We start from the raw sequence: 16714 nt of genomic DNA, 5'->3' as shown, positions 1-16714 counted from the left end.
TCCTTCTGGAGACGGGCTGGGAGGCTGGAGGCCTTGTAAAATGGTGGCAGAGCAGGATGTCTTACCACCGCCACAGGGTATTCCCAGGAGCTGGAATAGCAGCAGTGCAACCACCTGCCCACCAGAGACAGGCAACCAATTAAAGCAATTAATTGTCTAAAAAATAGCCACTTCCCACCCCCGCCAGTATTTTACCGGCATCAGGATGGGACCCTGCCACGTGGGGAGACCGCCAGATAAAGCGTGGCGGCCTTCCAGTGAGTTTCTGGGAAGGGCCTCCCTTGGTGGCTGACCTATGGCCCACAGAGGGCTCTGATGCCGCCGCTAGAGTTCACACCTCTGATTACCAAGGCTTGCTTGCCTAACCCCAGTACATTAAAAAAAAACCTACCTGGCCTTAGAGGGCGCCTGAACATGGAGGCACCCACTTCTTCTTCCTGCAGCCTCAGCAGCAGGCACTTTTATTGGTGGCGCTGCCAAGCTGCTAGACCTCTGATTGGTCCAGCAGCTCAGAGACAGAGCGCCATCCCCGATTGGACGATGGTCCAGGAGGTGGCTTCTTAATTGGCTGCCTCCGGTAATATCCCGCCCGGGGTCCCGCCGACTGTCCGTCTGGGCTAAGGTCCCACTTTCGATCCTGGCAGCGGGACAAATTTAGATTTGAGAAAGTTCCAGCCAAACGTTTCCTTCACTGCACACCATTCTGATCAAAAGACATTCAGCAATTGCTACATTTATTCTGCGCTTTTGAAGTTTGGAGAATCAGAACATTTTCCTAATTGAGACCAGTTTACTGGGCTTTATAGCATTGTCAACTAATGTATCATGACATATGTGCAAATCCACAGATGTTACGAACATTTTAACACCACTGCCAGCTGTTGCTGAGAGGCAAACCTCCAGTTACAGAAGTGAAGTTTGAATTGAGGTTTACATGTGTTTTTCCTTTACAAACTTTAAACTTCAACATGTGTTTGTCAGGTGCAGAAAGCCCCACAGGATCACCCTACCCCACTCATACTTTACACACGAGAAATCTGATGGAAACAATCTCTATCATAAAACCAGACATCTGTAACATGTTACGTACATGCAATGATTTGTTTTGAAGACAAATTTCTGCAATATGTTTGATCTATTGTGAATTGTTTTGGTTAGCTTTTAACCATTACAGCACCACAGACTGAAGTTAACATCTTCAGCTCTCACTGCAAAACTGTACCCTCACCACTAACCCCATCCTAGCCATCATCTCAGATTGAACCCAGAACAAGTACGAGGGTGGTGAAAAATGCCTGTTAAGCTCATCCAGCTCCACGAGTTCATTTTTCTAATTCAATAGAGTGCGGGGAGATAGGTGGTCCGGTAGGAAAAAAGTGAAAACTAGTCAAATCAGATACTTAAGCATGAGCTGAATAGTTCTCAGATTATTCACAGCCTCAGCGTCCTGTCTGACCCAGAGCTGAACTTCTGACCCCATCAAAGACTGCCTGCTGCCACTTCCTCAGTCCATTACCAGCAAAGTTGTTTAGTCAAATACTCTGCGGGCTGGCCTCACATCCTTCACCCTCTAAGCTAGAGCTCAGCCAAAGCTCAGCTGTCTATATCCTATCCTGCATCAATTCCTACTTGCCCATCAATCTAGTCCTTGCGGGGCTACATCTGTTCCAAGTTCTCATACAATGTAAATTTTACATCTGTATCCTTGCATTTAAATCTTTCCATGGCCTCAATCCTCCCCATTTTGTAACCTTCCACCTGTGCTACAACTCCCTCAAACTTTCCATTACTCAAAATCAGGTGCACACGGAGTGAAGCACTTCAAATGGGCAAGGCCATACAAAAAAATCTAATGAAACACTGAGTTTTCTGGCAATTAGAATATAGATGTAATGGTGAAAATAAATCGAAAACCTCAAGTCCACAATTGGTGTAGTATGTGCAGTTTTGAGCTCCCCACCGTGCAGATTTATTAAGATGCTAATAAAAACAAAGTGCTGGAAATACTCAGCAGGTCTGGCAGCATCTGTGGAGAGAGAAACAGAGTTAATGTTGCAGGTCATCTGTTTCTCTCTCCACAGATGCTGCCAGATCTTCTGACTGTTTCTAGCACTTGCTGTTTTTATTTCAGATTTCCAGCATCCAGTATTTTGCTTTTATTTTACTAAGATGCTGCCTGGTATACAGTAGATAAATGATAAAGACTTGAAAATAGATCAGTTTTTCTTAGAATAGAGACGATTAAGGGATGACTTGATAGGGGTATCTAAAATAGTGATGAAACATGGGTGGGGAATTTAAGCTTGTGGAATGCACTAAGGAGGATAGAAGTAGAGACCATTGTAACTTAAGAGTAGGTTAGAAATGATGATGAAGGAAAAGGATGATAAAGGGACAATGGAAATGGCTAGGCACATGGGATTTAAAGGTCAAAGTCATTTCTCATGTGGAGGACAAACACCAACACAGACTGGTTGGACCAAATAGTTTGTTTCTGAATTGCAACTTCGAGATAACTGTAGTGTAGTACTGAAGGAGTGCTGCACTACTGGAAGTTCTGTTCAGATTATACAGAGAACCAAGGCAAGTCTGGCTATTCAGCTGGATGTTAAAAGACCCCATGGCACTATTTTGAAGATGAGACGTTTTCCCTTATCCTCAAATAATCTTCTCCCAGCCAATAGCACCAAATCTCATGTTCATTGGCTACTAATCTAATTACTGCTGGCAGAATCTTACTGTGTATAAAGTGGAAGCTGTTGCTGCCTACATAATAATAGTGACTGCACAAAGTTGGGGGAAATTTAATAGCCTCTGGGAGACAGTGGGGGCCCATAGAATAGCAATGGAAGGTGGGGGACCGGTCGCCTTCCCATCACACCGCAATTGTCAGGCATGGGAAAGGCCGAAGACAGCCTTCATGCCCAGAAGCCAATTAGGACCCTTAAGTGGCCAATCACTAGCCACTTAAAAGCCTCTACTTGCCACCAGTGGAATTAAACCAGTAAAACAAGGTGGTCTCCATGCAGGCTTGGGGGACTGGCCTCCTCCATGGGTAATCTGCGGCCCATAGAGAAACCCCCAATGGCAAAGGCCACCCCTCCGCCTTCAATGCCCACCCTTCCCCCCCACCGGGCCTACCAGTCTAGCCCAGCAACCTCGCCACATTTACCTGGGGTCCGGGGCTCCAGAGCTGGGCCTGTTCCCAGGCTTGGTGTAGTATCGGCTGTGGCCACCGCTCCCAGTGACGCTGCCAATACTACTGAGCTAACAGCTCACTGTTTGGCAGCTCTTGGAGGTGGGATCCCCATCCTTAAAGGGATGGGGAACTCAGCACTGGTCAGTTAAGTTCCTGAGCACCGTTGGGGAGGAGGGGGGTGGTGGTGGGGGTTGGTCTCCGAAGGACCGAGGCAGGGTTTCCCTTGCCTCCTCGGCCCATCATCAGGACAGCCACCAGCTCCACTAAATTCAGCCCAATTTATATGGAGTGCTGCGGGATGTTTCAGAACATGATGAGGTACGAAGTAAATTAAATTCTCTCATATAAAAATAAGGCAAATGTAATGCTACAATAATAAAAACAGTAAATGAAATAAAGATGCAAAATTATGTTTTAGGTTTTCTTTTATTCTTTGATTCTAGATATTTAAGTTAGCTCTTATCCCTTTTGTTCTAATTAAAATTGCCCCAATATTTCAAGTCTTTCTCACATTTGTATTTCTTCAAAACAGGCAGCACTATTATAAATTTGAATTGTACCCTCTCTGTCTTCCTCGTGTCGGTGCACTTTAGATTGTCAACCCTCAAGGTTGTTTTCACTTAGCCTGTTGACTAGGTAAAATACCCAGGATAATGAACAAAGAATCCTTTTCCATATCATCTCAACAATTGATTCTATCCTGTGCTTTTAGGTGACCCACCTGGCCTTTGGAAAGTGACAAAATATTACAATGCTGCAGCTCATTTCAAGCTTTAACTGCCAATGCAAAAATAATTTATGAAACAAATTGTAGCTGTAGCACAACATTTATATCAAGCCATGAAAATTCAGAAAATAAGTAGTTTGCAACTCTTTCCTAAACCTTGCCATGATTAATCCTTACTTCACAATTTGTCATGGCTCAGAATTACATAGTCACTTTTTTCAATGAATTAGACCATTGAACTTCAACGGGCGTGTAAATTGGAGGCATCATAATCAGTCGTCAGTTATACATCCCACCCGAATTTCTTGACAATTTTGAGCAGAAACTTCCAGAAGTATTTTCCAGTTTCATCTGGAATCGTCAATTCAATTGCAGTTGAGAAATGTTATAAATGTGGGGTGGGCTATTGTTCCAAAGAGTTCCCAAACAATAGCTGATTTGTTTGCAATGTCTGGACTTTGGAGAGAGGCTTTTTATTAATCAACATAGATCAGAAGCCAGTAAGTCTGTAAACGGAATCAAGGCAGCAGCAGGTCTGGGGGCAGAAGAAACCTTTGCAATGGTTGTTGGGACAAATGTCGGGGGTGGGGGGAGAAAGAGAGAGAGAGAGATACTGACTATCCTTTTAACATTAGGAAAAGAATCTCCCACGTGAGCTGTTGGAATGTATGTTCCAATTTTTCTTCTAACTGTCCATGAACAGAACCTGTATGGATTGTACCAAGTGCTCTGTAGGCTTTGTCTGCTGTGGAATGAAGTAATTTACAAACTGAACCAAGTGTCGCCTCACCTGGTGATAACTTAGTCCAAGTATTGGAAAGATTAAAGGTGTGCACGTGCTTAAAACATGGAGATTTCATCAAGATTTCATTGTAAAGCCTTTGGGTCCTGCTACTGCACTGGCAGATAAAGAGCAGTGGGAGTCAACCTGTGCTTTAAAAAAAAGCAGGCAACTAAACTGCTTTAATGACTGACAGACATCACTAAACGCAACCGATTACCTGTTCCAGTCTGATATTAGCAACCCATTTTTTATCCTTTCCTCAAGAACCAAGGCAGTTTTCCTCTTAGCTAATTCCCTTCATTAGGTGCCAAGCAGACATTCTGTCAAGGTTCCAGACAGACTCTGATAAGGCAGGCTGATAAATACCCTTGAAACATTGACTGGGCCTCCTTTTTAAAACTGATTAGCAATTCTTGTTGAACTTGAAAACACATTTGAACAAATCCCATAAAAACGTTTACATTTGAATTGAGTGGATTGTTGTCTCCACCTGACATTTATTTTGCCAGCCAAAGGTGAGGGATTTTTGCAACAGAATGTAACGAAGATTAACAACGTGCCTGTGTGAGTGAAACAGTTTTTGCCCCATCATGTTACCATGACAGAACTAAAAGAAGTCAATATCAAATTAAACATTAAACACAAATGCTTCACTTCGTCACACAGAATAGGGCAACCAGTAATTAATTGGCTGGAAAGTGCTTTGGGATGCCCTGAGGACATGAAAGATACTATATAAATGCAAGTCTGCCTTTCTTAATGCACACAAAAGGCAAAGTATTGTTATATACAATTACATGAGAATGCAATAAGTGAAATATGTACGGTCACATCATGGTATATTGCAGCATTTGTAATACCTATTATTAGGTAATTTGAAAGAGCTATGAATTGAGAGAAAATAGCTATTGATAAGTGGTAGGCAACAATTCAGAGACCACATCCACTGACAATACAAAGCATACTTAAGAGATGGTAGAAAAATCATTGGAAAGGTTTCCCATTGATAAAAATGAACTGCCTTCAGGAATGGAGGGAAAAGAAATCTTAGTTCCACAAATAATGCGACCATCGCTATCTTGAAGTGTTTATTCATCACGAGTTTGGAAAGACATATGGGAGGTGCTGCAGAAACACACACACGCAGAGGTCACTGGATTGTGATAAGGAGCATAATTTTTTTTCATTCTTTCATGGGTTGTTTCCTATTCCTAATTGCCCTTAAATGGCGGCTGATTTTTCCCCTCTCCAGTGCAGGGCCAGATTCTTTTTATTCATTCATGGGATGTGGGTGTCGCGGGCTAGGACAGCATTTATTACCCATCCCTAATTGCCGTTGAGAAGGTGGTGGTGAGCTGCCTTCTTGAACTGCTGCAGTCCACATGTGGTAGGTACACCTACAGTGCTGTTAGGAAGGGAGTTCTAACATTTTGACCCAGCGTCAGTGAAGGAATGGCGATATAGTTCCAAGTCAGGATGGGGTATGGCTTGGAGGGGAACTTGCAGGTGGTGGTGTTCCCATGCGACTGCTGCCCTTGTCCTTCTGGATGGTAGCGATTGCGGGTTTGGAAGGTGCTGTCTAAGGAACCTTGGTGCGTTGCTGCAGTGCATCTTGTAGATGGTACACACTGCAGCCACTGTGTCTCAGTGGTGGAGGGAGTGAATGTTGTAAATGGGATGAATGTTTGTGAATGGGGTGCCAATCAAGCGGGTTGCTTTGTCCTGAATGGTGCTTAGCATCTTGAGTGTTGTTGGAGCTGCACCCATCCGGGCAAGTGGAGTGTATTCCATCACACTCCTGACTTGTGCCTTGTAGATGGTGGACAGGCTTTGGGAAGTCAGGAGGTGAGTTACTCGCCACAGGATTTCTAGCCTCTGACCTGCTCTTGTAGCCACGGTATTTATATGGCTACTCCAGTTCAGTTTCTGATCAATGATAACCCCCAGGACGTTGATAACGGGGGATTCAGTGATCATAATGCCATTGAATGTCAAGGGGAGATGGTTAGATTCTCTCTTGTTGGAGATGGTCATTGCCTGTTACTTGTGTGGCGCAAATGTTACTTGCCACTTATCGACCCAAGCCTGGATATTGCCCAGGTTTTGCTGCATTTCTACACGGGCTACTTCAGTATCTGAGGAGTCACGAATGATGCTGAACATTGTGCAATCATCAGCGAACATCCCCCCTTCTGACCTTATGACTGAAGGAAGGTCATTGATGAAGTAGCTGAAGATGGTTGGGCCTAGGACACTACCCTGAGGAACTCCTGCAGTGATGTCCTGGACCTTAGATGATTGACCTCCAACAACCACAACCAACTTCCTTTGTGCTAGGTATGACTCCAACGAGGGGAGTGTTTTCCCCGCATCCCATTGACTCCAGTTTTGTTAGGGCTCCTTGATGCCATACTCGGTCAAATGCTGCCTTGATGTCAAGGGCAGTCACTCTCACCTCACCTCTTGAGTTCAGCTCTTTTATCCATGTTTGAACCAATGCTGTAGTGAGGTCAAGAGCTGAGTGGCCCTGGCGGAACCCAAACTGAGCGTCACTGAGCAGGTTATTTCTAATCAAGTGCCCCTTGATAGCACTGTTGATGACACCTTCCATCACTTTATTGATGATCGAGAGTGGACTGATGGGCCGGTAATTGACAGGATTGGATTTGTCCTGCTTTTTGTGGACAGTACATACCTGGAAATGGTCCACATTCTGGGTAGATGCCAGTGTTGTAGCTGTACTGGAACAGCTTGGCTAGGGGCATAGCAGATTCTGGAGCACAGGTCTTCAATACTATTGCCAGAATGTTGTCAGAGCCTTTGCAGTATCCAATGCCTTCAGTCATTGCTTGATATCACGTGGAGTTGACTGAACACTGGCATCTGTTATGCTGGGGACATCAGGAGGAGGCTAAAAGCAATCGTCCACTCGGCACTTCTGGCTGAAGATTGTTACAAATGCTTCAGCCTTAGCTTTTGCACTGATGTGCTGGGCTCCCCAATCATTGAGGATGGGGTTATTTGTGGAGCCACCTCCTCCAGTTAGTTGTTTAATTGTCCACCACCATGAGATGAGGCCAAATGTAACACCCCACTGCAACAATGATCTAACCAGTGATCTTACTACAATGTATGGTTTAGTTCCTCTATGGTTGATATGCTTATCAAATCTGGAAGGTTTTTAAAGTCAACCTGGGCTGAAATTATACTGTGGTTCCCAGTCTCAGACTGCTATCTGTGGGGTGCAAAACACATTTGGCAGACCCAAGTTTTATTGCTGACTATGGATCACAGAGGTCAGCCACAAAGGAACTCTGTTCATATGTGCCTCTCTGCAGACAGAGTATCTGCTTTCTCCAAACATTGGATGACACCTGAAACAGTTTTGCAATGATGTGAAAATGGCAGTCTAACTGTACTATAAAATCTGAGAAAATAATCAGATGCAGCTTTGCTCAATAGGCAACACTCTCGCCTCAATCAGAACATTTTGGTTCTTGCCCCATTCTAATGGTGAGATTTTAGCTCATTCAAACCCATCCACTCACAAAATAAAAAAAAACACAGGTCTTCCACTCATAATCTAGTCTGGCATTCCACTGCAGTGCTAAGGGAATTCTGCATTGTTGGAGGTGCAGTTTTTTCAGATGCAATATTAACCAATGGTTCATGTGGGCACTATTGAAAAGAGTGAAGAGTTCACCTGGTCAACATTCTTCCTCCAACAACACCATTAAAGACAGATTAACCAGTTATTCATCTTATTTGCTCTTCATGGAACTTTGTGGTGTCTAAGTAACAACAGTGACTGCATCTAAAATGTAATTCACTGGCTGCACAATGTTCTGAAGATAAATGTGAAAGATCTTTCTGTCTCACTACAATTGTTTTACTAAACGATTAAACTGTCGAATCTCAGGATTTAGGTAATTCTAACATCTCAGCAACTTTGGTCTATAGTTTGATCAATTAAAATGGATGCTCATGGCCTAGAAATATTAAAAACATTAAGAAATAGGAATACAAACACCTGACTAGGCAGCAATACATGCTTTCCAACAGACTGGTTTGGATCTCAGTGTGCTAATGCAAAATTATCTTCATTCTCCATTTCCTTGCTTCCATGAGAAACAAAACAGAATTTCTAATCAATACGAAGACTTTGGAGATTACAAGGACAGACATTCCCTAATTTAAACTTCAAAAGCAGTTACTATCAAGACTGGTGAAGAGTTAGCCTGTTATAAAACAGACTCAGCAGTTCTCCGATATAGTTTCCTAAAAAGAGTAACAGCATTCTTTAAACACCTAATTGAGACAGATAATGGAGAACAAGAAGTTTTAATAATACTTCAGAAAATTCTTCATATATTGGGGATGGAGCATCTTTCGAAAACAAATTAGAATCAAATATTAGTCAATGCCAACTACACCTCAATACACAGTCTGCAGAGCTACTTCTCTCTTCATCAGTCCTACATTCTCTTCACAAATGAACAAACAGGTTATGAAAGTACAACACTGGCAAAGGCCAGATGTCACCTGATATCTGGAGATAAAAACCTCTGGGATCTCTTATGTAATACATTTTTGGTGGCAGAAAGCAGGATTTGAAAATCTGTCCAGTGCAAGTAAAAGAAAGAATTCTTGAAGTGTGCACCAGTTTTAATTCGGAGAGGGTTTGTTTCTATAAGCTATGGACAGCCTTCACAACAAGACCATATTAGATTATTACCACTATATGTATCTTCCTGGAGAACACATGTCTGACAGGTTCCTTCAGTGATGGATGTCCACACAGTGTGCAGTGGACTGAATGCTTAATCAGATCAAGACAGTTTGCCACATGGTATGCTCTATTGTATCTTATGCATTGGGCTATAAAAAAGGAAAGGATGTCAGATTTGGTTGAAAAATACCTTTATGTCAGCAGAGATTGCTTGAGAACATTAAGATAAGGTTTATGTACACCAGAGACAGTTAAGATGTAAACTGAATATTACTTTGGAACTCACAGCTGAAATATTCCAGTAAGGAATTAGGTACAATTTATTGGACAGATTGCAGTAGAGCAGAGAACCATAATTTAGCTCGAGCAATTTTTTGTGCACTTTAGCAGCTATGGATGATGAAAGGAGGTCCTATACAACCTAAATGGATACTCAATGCAGGCACATTTTCTTGTAAATTTCTCAACTTTGACTTAATCAACAATGACCCCGGTAGATCGTCAGTAGCTATTAAATAGTTGTATTCTCGGATGACTGTCAATGTTGTCACTTAGCCAATTCAAGGTATATCATCAATACTGTGTCAGATCTGTACCATATACTTTCATGATCTTCAGTGTCACAATTTTTCAACACTCTACAGTTGAGCATATTCTAGACATGATGGAGATTCACAAAACAGGGAAAGCATTCAAATTTCATTTTGCTTTTGACTGTTAAGCAAAACTGGAATGCATAAAAAGGAAAGATGAGAAGGTATCTAAAGTTACATTCATGCCCATGTGCAGCAAATTAAAATTACATTGTAAAACCATCAAGTTGTTCAACGTCATATTTTGCTGTAATGAAAATGTGAGCTTGAATACCGAATGTGACGAAGCAGAAATGGCTTTCAGTGCGGTCTGCCAATTTTCTTCTGAGCGTTACAGTATCAGTGAAGTTTGAGCAAAGAATATGAATACACTGTACTGAATACCAACTTTACATTAAATTACAGTAGCTTATGCTTGTAATATGATTATGCTGTGCATTTTGTGTGAGGTGTTTCAGCATTGCTGTGATGTTGAATGTACAACTGCAGCCAAACTGTCATCTTTTTGGATTCTGGCATTGGCTTTGAAACCTCAAGGAAGTAGTTTCTCCTTGCTTCAGTTTCACATTGGTAGATATATAACAACAACAAGCAGAAAGTCACCTTTTGACACAAGACCCTTTACCAATTTTCATCAACATGGCCTACTTTTGCCAGCAAGTGTAAAAGTCTATTGTGCAACAGTTGTGCAAAGAAAGATGCTGCAAAACTGAAAACATACATGGCAAATAGAAATAAACTGTTGGTGTACAATTTGTAGTACCACAGAGTGATGGAGTTTAGGTTTACACCTGTAATCCCACTCATGTTGAATTCCTGATCAAACATGCCATCAGAAGGAGGGGCAGTGTAGAGACCAGGTATGTAACACTCCTGGAATTATCTCATGACTGGTTGTATAATGACATGGGGAGAAGATGGGGCAGTTTCTTGCCCACCTTCTTGGTCAGCACAAGATGGCGGGAAGTGATACCTCAAAATGAGAGAGAAAGCTTTTTCCATTATTCAACTATTTCAACAAATGTACATGGTTAATGTTTAAAGAAAGGACTATTTAGTGCATTATCACATTTCTCGATGTATCAAAACACTTCATATGCATCAGTCCAAAAATGAATGAAATAGATTAAAAAGGAATATCTTCATCTAGCCAAACTGATACTTATTATATTCTTTTTCTGAAAAACAATTCAAAGGGATGAAAAGCATTTGTCTTGAAGACATGCTTCCGTCAAGAGGGAGTCTTGCCCTCAAAACCACCTTTACAAACCCACAATCTGATTAATAAACCTCTGGTTTATCTCATCCATTCAATATTGCCTTATCTTTCAAGAAAAATGTAGTGTTACTGTGAACTTGTCAATTGCACTAGCACCAGTCAACCAGTTTGTGCCATTTTTGTTTAAATAGCAATTGCTTTGGATAACAAAAAGGAAATTTGTTGGATATATTACTAAACCACATAGCGCAGTAAAACCGACTTCACCACCTACAGTGATCCTGAATCATACATGGGTTCAAGTTTATCTCTTGAGTTTTAAAAACTGAGCGCTGATATCATGAGGGCAATGACTTGAAGGAGTTACTGAGCCCAATGCTGGTGGGACTCAGATCAGTCATGATATCATACCCATCTGTTAATCACCATCAGTGTTGGTGGTAGTTAAGTTCTCTTAGGGTGCCTTTTTCAGTGCAGTTACCTTCCGAGACAAAAACTTGCAATTCAGGTTCCAGCTAAGTAAAACACTGCTTACATTGTTTGGCTTCAGCCTGGCTGAAATCTTGTAACTGTCCTGTTTAGGAGCAAGTTCTGCACAAGCCCAGATACAGGCATAGGTAGAACTCTCTTCCAACAAATGCAAATGCTTATGGAGTAGGACAGGGAGAATCCCTAATCTCCAAACATTTTAAATTATCAGGTAGGGTAACAAATCCTGGAAACTCTCTCAGAGGTTCCTTTGCAGTCAAGAGAAACTCCAAGAAAACTCATCCCCAAAGCATACAAACAATAATGAATCCTTTCAACATTTTGCAAGCCAGGTTAGGTATTGCTGGGCTACCAGGGTGAGAGGTCATGTGATGAAACCACCAGGAACACATCCAATTAGAGTTGGCATCCTGACGTACTGTGCTGGATTTACAACCCACACACCGTTAAACTGCCAGGTTGTGAGGCAACCCCTCCAGCGAGTCTCACTCTTCCTCACTACAGAATCAAAATCAGCTCCTGATTCTCCTTGATTTTGTTTAAATTGCATTCTCATATGGCTGGCCCCGCCCGAGCAACTCATCCACCCTTACCTTTCTTCAGTTAATAAGCAATGCTCTGTTCCTATTAAACAACATGTAAATTCTTCGAAAACCGCACACTGCAATGTGGTCTACTGAACCAGAGTAAAAATCTAAGGACCTCAGACATGAAAGATGTCTGACCACTTGTGGTGTATTCATGCGAGATAATGGCTCAGATTTTGCGATCAGTGGTGAAGAAATGGTGCTCGCCACTGACCTCAAAGAAAGCTTCCCACGAGGTCCTTGTGACCTCTGTGTCATGGATTTCACCTTTCCCAATGTCACTTTGAATCTGGCACTAACTCAAAGGGATCTCCTGGATGTCCAGCAATGGTGATGTCATTAAGCAGAGTAAGCAGCTAATCACATTGAAGTATTCTCACAGACAACAAACCAGGAAGTGAAATACACTGATTATCCTTCAGTTTTTATCAATTTTACAGACAGCAAAATAAATGATTGGGGCATACAAATGGGATCAAGGTAGAATCTGAAATATCAAAATTTTTTAAAGAATAAAAATGTATGGAGTTATCATAATGAAAAATATTACATTGCAGAAATATAAAATTAGTTTACCAGGGCTAGGAATGTTGTTCAGCAGTAGTTATGACTTAGCACACTGCTAAAAGTCCAGTTACACGTCATGAAAAAAAAACCTAAAGGGTTGTGCTTGTTAAACAGAGATATTACAGCATAAAATGAGGTGTTCTCACCAGTTCAAGTGATTTCTAAAAACTGCTGTTTGTGGGGTCTTCAACAGGGCACCCTGTGGGGAACAGGGAATCACCAACAGCAACCTCTAGATTTCCGCTTCTAACTGCACATGTACAGAGGCCAGAAGTTGCTATCACTTTCACAGGGGGATGATGGTGAATGCTGACAGTCACCATCATTGCTACCCCAAAACCCAGGACAATATTAGAGCTTCACTGATCTCTTGTGGGGTACGCCACATATAATAATTACACACAACTTACCCCATGAAAATAAATGGAGCAAAGTTCAGAGAGTTTGTGCTACTTGATTAACAAATCAAAGTAGGTATCAAAAGTCCATTATTTCACATCAAAAATGGAGCATTTAAAAGATTATACATTAGTACGAAAAATGAGGGAAATGTTAAGCATCCACAGATCAAATCTCAGGAACAGTGCAAGGAAAAAGAAACATTTTTAAAAAGCGTGTTCTTGAAAACTGGGTAATACAGGTCACTCTTACTATCCAATTTAGTTACACTGAGAAGGTAGTGCTGGGGTATAGTGAATCTGACTGGTTTGTGAGGCAACTTCAGAGGACATCAATCACAATGTGGAACTGGAGTTGTAAAGAATCAGGAGGCAGATGAGGAGATTTATTTATTTATATGCAGTGAGTTATTATGATCCTGAATACACTGCCTGAAAAGGGTGGTGGAAGCACATTCAAAGGTAACTTTCAATAGTGAATTGAATATATCCTTGAAAAAAAGTGTGGAAAAAGAGTAAGAGAAGTGGAACTAATTAGATAGGTCTTTCAGTTACTCAGTTCTTTCAGTTAGCTGGCACAGGCATGATGGCCTCCCGCTATGCTGTATGATTTTTTTTATTTAGAGATACAGCACTGAAACAGGCCCTTCGGCCCACCGAGTCTGTGCCGACCATCAACCACCCATTTATACTAATCCTACACTAATCCCATATTCCTACCACATCCCCACCTTCCCCTACCACCTACCTATACTAGGGGCAATTTATAATGGCCAATTTACCTGTCAACCTGCAAGTCTTTTGGCTGTGGGAGGAAACCGGAGAACCCGGCGAAAACCCGCGTGGTCACAGGGAGAACTTGCAAACTCCGCAAAGGCAGTACCCAGAATTGAACCCGGGACGCTGGAGCTGTGAGGCTGTGGTGCTAACCACTGCGCCACTGTGCCGCCCGAGTCATTTGGCAGGACGTCTTCTGTCAACTTGCTATGATGCAATTTGATTTCATGACCTCTGGTGTACACAGCCTATACCATTATCAGTACACTACTGTACCCTTACACAAGGCAGCAGACGAGAGCAATAGCAATGCCAATGGCAAAATTAGCTATCCCTATCTTAATTCAAAAACTATAGATTGTACTGAAAAGAAATCAATTTGATATTATCTGGGCTGTCGTCAATCGCTAATTTAGTACTGGATTATGTTTATGCTGAAACTTACAGTGCGTCTTCATTACCATTCATCGACCACCTTAAGCATTCATTCTCTCCACCACCAGTGCACAGTGGCAACAGTATGTACCATATAAAAGATGCAATGCAGCAACTCGCCAAGCCTCCTTCAATAGCACATTCCAAACACATGACCTCTACCACCTAGAGGAACAAGGGCAGCAGATACGTGGGAACACCACCATCTGAAAGTTCCCCTCCAAGCCACACAACATCCTAACTTGAAACTGTATCGCCTTTCCTTCACAGTCGCTGGGTCAAAAACGTGGAACTCCCTTCCTAACTGCACTATGGGTGTACCTACACTACATGGACTGCAGCAGTTCAAGAAGGTGGCTCACCACGACCTTCTCAAGGGCAATGAATTTTGGGCAAGAAATGCTGGCTTTACCAGCACCGCTCTCATCCTATGAATGAATATTAAAAAATCATATTTGGGAAGGAAAGGCTGCCCTAAGCTAGGTGCACCCAATGTTCAAAATAATATGGGTGTTGGGGACGGCACAGTGGTTAGCACCGCAGCCTCACAGCTCCAGCGACCCGGGTTCAATTCTGGGTACTGCCTGTGTGGAGTTTGCAAGTTCTCCCTGTGTTTGCGTGGGTTTCCTCCGGGTGCTCCGGTTTCCTCCCACAGCCAAAAAGACTTGCAGGTTGATAGGTAAATTGGCCATTATAAATTGCCCCTAGTATAGGTAGGTGGTAGGGGAATATAGGGACAGGTGAGGATGTGGTAGGAATATGGGATTAGTGTAGGATTAGTATAAATGGGTGGTTAATGGTCGGCACAGACTCGGTGGGCCGAAGGGCCTGTTTCAGTGCTGTATCTCTAAAATAAAATAAAAAAATACAAAAAACACAAAAGCTGCCACTCGACAGCAGGATTTGATGCACTACTAAAATTGGAAAATTATATGGGTACCACAAGAACTGCAATAGACAGACATTCATCTTCAGCACAAGCCTGTTAGGATGCAGGATCAGACATTAAAGTCTTCTTTTCTGAAAGCAATATTCCAGGTGTGGCCTCACCAAGGCCCTGTATAATTGCAGCAAGACATCCCTGCTCCTGTGCTCAAATCCTCTCACTATGAAGACCAACATACCATTTGCCTGTTTTACCGCCTGTTGCATCTGCATGCTTACCTTCAGTGACTGGTGTACGAGAACAGCCAGGTCTCGCTGCATAGTCCCCTCTCTCAGTTTATAGCCGTTCAGATAATAATCTGCCTTCCTGTTTTTCCTACCAAAGTGGATAACCTCACATTTATCCACATTATACTGCATCTGCCATGCATTAGCCCATTCACTCAACTTGTCAAAATCACCCCGAAGCCTCTCTGCATCCTCCTCACAACTCACCCTCCCACCCAGTTTTGTGTCATCAGCAAATTTGGAAATATTACATTTAGTTCCCTCATCTAAATCATTAATATATATAGTGAATAGCTGGGGTCCTCGCACTGATTCCTGCGGTACCCCACTCGTCACTGCCTGCCATTCAAAAAAAGATCTATTTATCCCTATCCTTTGTTTATTGTCTGCCAACCAATTTTCTATCCATCGCAATACACTACCCCCAATCCCATGCGCTTTCAGTTTACATGCTAATCTCTTATGTGGGACTTTTTCGAAAGCCTTTTGAAAGTCCAAATAAACCACATCTACTGGCTCCCCCTCATCAACTCTACTAATTACATCCTCAAAGAATTCTAGTAGATATGTCAAGCATGATTTCCCTTTCGGAAATCCATGCTGACTCTGTCCGATTCTACCACTGTTATCCAAGTGCTCTGCTATAAAATCTTTGATAATGGACTCTCGAATTTTCCCCGCTACCGACGTCAGGCTGACTGGTCTATAATTCCCTGCTTTCTCTCTACCTCCCTTTTTAAATAATGGGGTTACATTAGCTACCCTCCAATTTGTAGAAACTGTTCCAGTGTCTATAGAATCTTGGAAGATGACCATCAATGCATCCACTATTTCTAGGGCCACTTCCTTAAGTACTCTGGGATGCATACCATCAGGCCCTCGGGATTTCAATCCCATCAATTTCCCCAACACCATTTCTCTACTAATACTGATTTCCTTCAGTTCCTCTCTCTCACTAAGCCATGTGTTCTCCAACATTACTGGTATGATATTTGTGTCCTCCTTTGTGAAGACAGAACCAAAGTATGCATTTATTT

The sequence above is a fragment of the Heterodontus francisci genome, chromosome 32 (assembly GCF_036365525.1).
Source record: "Heterodontus francisci isolate sHetFra1 chromosome 32, sHetFra1.hap1, whole genome shotgun sequence".
Taxonomy (NCBI): Eukaryota; Metazoa; Chordata; class Chondrichthyes; order Heterodontiformes; family Heterodontidae; genus Heterodontus; species Heterodontus francisci.
This window is presented reverse-complemented; position numbering follows the sequence as displayed.